Source organism: Montipora capricornis, chromosome 10 (assembly GCF_036669925.1).
Source record: "Montipora capricornis isolate CH-2021 chromosome 10, ASM3666992v2, whole genome shotgun sequence".
NCBI lineage: Eukaryota > Metazoa > Cnidaria > Anthozoa > Scleractinia > Acroporidae > Montipora > Montipora capricornis.
The window spans coordinates 51,385,487-51,390,486 of NC_090892.1; the positions used below are offsets into that span (position 1 = coordinate 51,385,487).

General features: G+C 39.2%; 1 long non-coding RNA gene across 1 annotated transcript; it reads left to right on the plus strand.

Annotated features, from left to right (window-relative positions):
* The first annotated feature begins 14 nt into the window (after positions 1 to 14).
* Positions 15 to 2,531, plus strand: LOC138019244 (uncharacterized). Its single transcript, XR_011126119.1, has 3 exons — positions 15 to 106; positions 372 to 484; positions 577 to 2,531. It is a non-coding gene; the product is annotated as an uncharacterized lncRNA (long non-coding RNA).
* Positions 2,532 to 5,000: the final 2,469 nt, after the last annotated feature.

Genomic DNA, 5,000 nt, shown 5'->3' on the forward strand with positions numbered 1-5,000 from the left:
CATGACCCACGTAGTTTCAATGTCCTAGACGTCCTTCTGGAAGGAGAAGAGGAAACCGATCCAGAGGTTTTCGAGGCATCATGTGTTATCATCAATGGATTTCACGGTATGTTGCTTTTTTTAAACTTACCGATAATGTGAGTTTTGGGTGGGAAAAAAGACAAATACTATATTGATAAGACGACAATGCTGTGTGCTCGTTTTAAATCTTTTATTTTGTCAAAGTAATTTACCCGGATTATCAGAGTTCCCAAGGAATAAATATTATCTAAGGCACTAAGGCGTTTATTATTAATCCTTTCTGAATTCACATTTTTTCTAGTTTGTGATTTGCTTTAACAAAAACGTATAGGTTTTATCTCGCTTTCCAGCTAAAGGAGGCTAAAGGAAACCGATAGCGATCATCAGAAGCTGCCTTTATTTCGTTGCTGAGATGCCAAGAAGCATTGTTATCCTTCAGGGCCCATTCATAGGCATATTACATGTAAGAATAACTGTAGTTCAGGTCTAGTCGAAGTTTTCTTAAACTCTAATGATTGCTCACAAATTGTGCAATTTTTCATCAATCGTTTACAGCGGTTCCTTGGCATGGGCTCATCTTCAGTGTACAAACATGTGGAACTCAGGGATGAGGAAACACAAAGCACAAAGAGAGAGAGACAAAAATATTGAAACGATACCTTAAACCGCTTACGAAACAAAAGAGATTTCAACAGGTTTTGATACCGAGGATAGCCCGAAACATGGTAATCAGTAACCTTTATCGTGCATTTGTACACATCATGCATAGTGGCAAATTGCGGGTTGTTGTACTTAATTCCACAATAGTGGTGCAACAGTAATAATAATAGGGGCGGGAGCTTAAGCAAGGGCGTCGAAGACGACGGCGTCGAGATAGTCGTCTAAAAATATTAAATCGCGTTATTCTACAGTAAACACCCACATATAAGAACTTAGAATGTAAGAACCTGTTAGGCTAAAACTTTCATTCTAGACCCTCTTACATATGCCACTGGGATCTTAAGTTGCCTTAAGTCGCGTTAAGTCCGTAAACACAACACACCTTAAAGTTTGTCTGAAACGATTGAGAAAGAGTTAAATTAAAAAGTGGCAGATCAAGGGAGGCATCTTAATGTAATTGTCTCTTGGTTAATTTCCAAAACAACAAGAATAATGGGTTGGGCAGGGGGTTGCCTCCGGATACACATTTGAAAGGTGCTGATGAGCCTGGCGAACTCCTGCTGTAACACATAGGATTGGTCAGAACACCGTGGCTGCAAGAGGTCATGCAGCAGAGATAAGTGTTTGCAAGAATCATGTAAATCCTTATTAAATATTTGTGACAAGCCTTTTTTTTTAACTTTGCCTTGCAACATGTAGCTCTAATGGAGACACCACAAGCAAGATTCTAGTCTCTACACATTGTATTTGTGGCAAGATGTTATGCCATTTGCTTGTCACAGAAACAAGTATTAAACGAGAAAGCCTATAAAAGTAATTCAAGTCTTAAGCTGTATTATAATTCCTCACCTTTGTGAGGAAGAGTGATATGATGCCTCAAAATATTTGCAATTTTACATAACAAATATAAGGGAGGAAATAACCAAACAATTTTAAGCTCAGTAAAAAGAATTGAAATTATTTATTTTAGATGTAATACTGATGTAAACTTAACTTAAACTAAAGAAAAGGCATAAGGAAGTGTGTATTGTAAGGTTGAGAAGTCTTACTCTAAGCTTTTCATGCAATTTTGTTCGATTTACATACGTATAGTCGAGTTCCAGATGGCGATGCTCCTCACGAGAATACATGATTCAGTAAAAAAGAATGGATTAACCAACCTTTATTTATTATTCCACCACACAAAATTCCAAATCTTGATCGCGTATTTTGCAACCAAATCCACGAAATATGTAATAACATTGCAAATCTCCTAAACTTCAAAAGCCAGAGGAAACCTGCTCTAATTTGCTCTTTGTGCGGGGTTTATGCTTAGCTTGATAGATGAACTCACAGCCACAGCTCAAAGAAATCCTTTTAAATTTATGTGCCAGGCAAGTAAACCAGACATCCGCAGAAATTCAATTGTAGGGCAAGTGTACATGCTGGGTGTACGTTTATCTGAAGCAGGAATAAAAATGGCAACCGTATGCCTATTCTTCCTTTAGAACGTTATAATGCTGATCGATCACGAAGAAATGCCTCATCATGTAAGTTTTAGACTTGGGTTTTGTTTGTACCGCAAGAGGAAAGGCTATGTTATCGACACGTGACATGACTCAAACTCACGCTAGTCTACACATAGAGACATGGACTATATAGGCTGCCAAGATCTTCTGCGAGACGCAAAATGGCGGACAAAAGACTTCGACTCTCTTGAAAATTGTTGATGATGATAGAGGAGGAGCCTATTAAGTGTCATGACCAAGGGAAATAAGTTTCATTAATAATGATAATGATAATGATAATGATAATAATAATAATGGTTTAATTACAGTTATATCCATAAAAACAAAAGGGCTCCTCAAATGTAAAACACTATCATGAATTATGGCAATTAAAAACTGTGAAATAATTATTATGTCACAGTTGTTGTTAATAACGAAAGGTTATGAAAAACATTTCAGAGTAAAACGTAGCGAGATAAAAATATTACGTTTCCGCCTCGACATGTCACCATTATCAAATGCAAATTATCGTAAGTTAGGTAACGTTATGGGAGGCGCGGTGGCCTCATGGTTAGTGCGCTCGACTCCGGATCGAGTGGTCCGGGTTCGGGGCCTGGCAGGGGACATTGTGTTGTGTTCTTGGGCAAGACACTTTACTCTCACGGTGCCTCTCTCCACCCAGGTGTATAAATGGGTACCGGCGTAATGCTGGGGGTAACCCTGCGATGGACTAGCATCCCATCCAGGGGGGAGTACAAATACTCCTAGTCGCTTCATGCTACAGAAACCGGAGATAAGCGCCGGCCTGATGAGCCTTCTGGCTCGTAAGCGGAGACTTTACCTTTTTTACCTTAGGTAACGTTATATAAAGCATAGAGAGTGGAAAAATACATTAGAATAAATGAGACGGAGATAAACAAAAGAATGAACAAAATCTAAATAAACAGTTTTGCTGGAATGGAGGCATTTTGAGTGTTCAGAGTCGGTCTCTTTTTCCTTATCCGCATGTCATAAATAAGGCACTCAAACTTTCTTTAAGGTGGTAAATTGCTCGTGAAGAGTGTTGGATCTTTGGTTGTGTTTGTCCCTCAGATGTTTACTGGTGACAGAATATTTATGCTCCTCAATGCGCAGGTGGAGATGAGGGCTCGTGTATATTATTCGAATCACACGAATTACATTGAAATTCATAGACAACGCATTGTTGGTTTACAAGTGAGGGCTTTGTTTCCGTAACTTTCAAATCATCAGAGATTTTCCTACTTGTGAAAACTGGTTGTAATACACGATCGATTTTCTTTCCAACGGTCGCTTAGTTGCCTGCGCACGGAGTCGGCGGATTTCTGATCTTTGAAAGGCAAGGTTATTCGTACAGGGCTGTCGACTGGCCTAATACAGTTTTGGTGTCTTGGGAGGCGTGAAATCTCTTAAAAGTAGAAATAAGTTTTTCAGGATATCTTAGTTTCAGAAAAATTTTTCTTCGATAATGGCATTCATTGGAGAAGAGGTCCGGAGAGGATGACAAACGTTTAGCGCGATCAAGCATAGTTCTTATTAGCGATCGTTTATATCTGTTGTCCACATGGCTCTGATAGTGGAGTAGAAGCCCTTTGATCTTTTTTCTGTAGACAGAGGTGTTAATGTGGTGATCGGTCTTAGTGATTACCATGCCTACGAAGGGTAAGCAGTTGTTGACTGCTGTTTCCATTGTAAATTGGATTGCCAGGTGCCCATCATTCACAACTGAAAGGAAGTCGGTAGCAGCGGTAAGGTCAGGTACTAGGGCGAAGGTTTTATCCACGTATCTTTTGTAGAAATTGGGAAGTTTGTTTTCATGTGAAAGTTTCTCCTTGATGGAGCACATAAAGGTGTTTGCCATTAGTGATCCTCATGATGGTGAGCCCATCGCAACACCGTCTATTTCCTCGAACAAGCCGCAGTTAAACTGGAAAAGTTGATCTTTGGTTGCAATTGTGAGCAGTTCAATTAGTTGTCCTTCCAAGATGTTAAGGTTGTGTATATTGTTAAACCAGTTCCTATTGAATGCTTTCTTTGCTAAAATCTGAATAGTTTCTTCTAACGCAATGTTAGTTAAAAGGGCTGTGACATCATACGACACCAATCATTGTCACCGATTTGCAGATTCATTGAAAGATGTCGGATATTGTGTACTCTTTGATAGATAAATGTCATCGCAGAGGAACTACGCGCCAAATTACACTGAGCAGACACCATCACTGAAAAAAAACAGCTTAGTGAGCTTTCCGTTACCTATGCACCTTGAAAACAATTGCCTTGCTACGCAAGAAACACTACCAGAAGATGTCTGACGATCACACGTCTAAAATCGCCAGGTTATTAAACAGAGATATTGATCAACGATGAAATGATATATGAAATGGATCATATGTGAACTGCGGATATGAAATCAAGTGAAGCTACGATCCTCGCAGTTAAGAATGCAATTTTTGCAATAGCGTAAAGAAGCCTGAAAAATTCAGGACTTCAACGGGGTTTGAACCCGTGATCTCGCGATACCGGTGCGACGCTCTAACCAACTGAGCTATGAAGCCACTGACGTTGGGAGATGGTCATTTGTGGGTTTCAATGTTCCCGTGAGGAATGAATAAAAAAAATTGCATTCTTAACTGCGAGGATCATAGCTTCACTTGATTTCATATCCGAAATTTAAAGAAAACGACAAAACTTTTGAAATTATATGACATGTTTCGACAGAGACTTGTGTCATCTTCAGTTGATTAATGTACAAAGCGTTAAGTTGAATTTCTAAGTACGGAAAAAGTGCTAATTATGTCAGTAACAACGGAATGT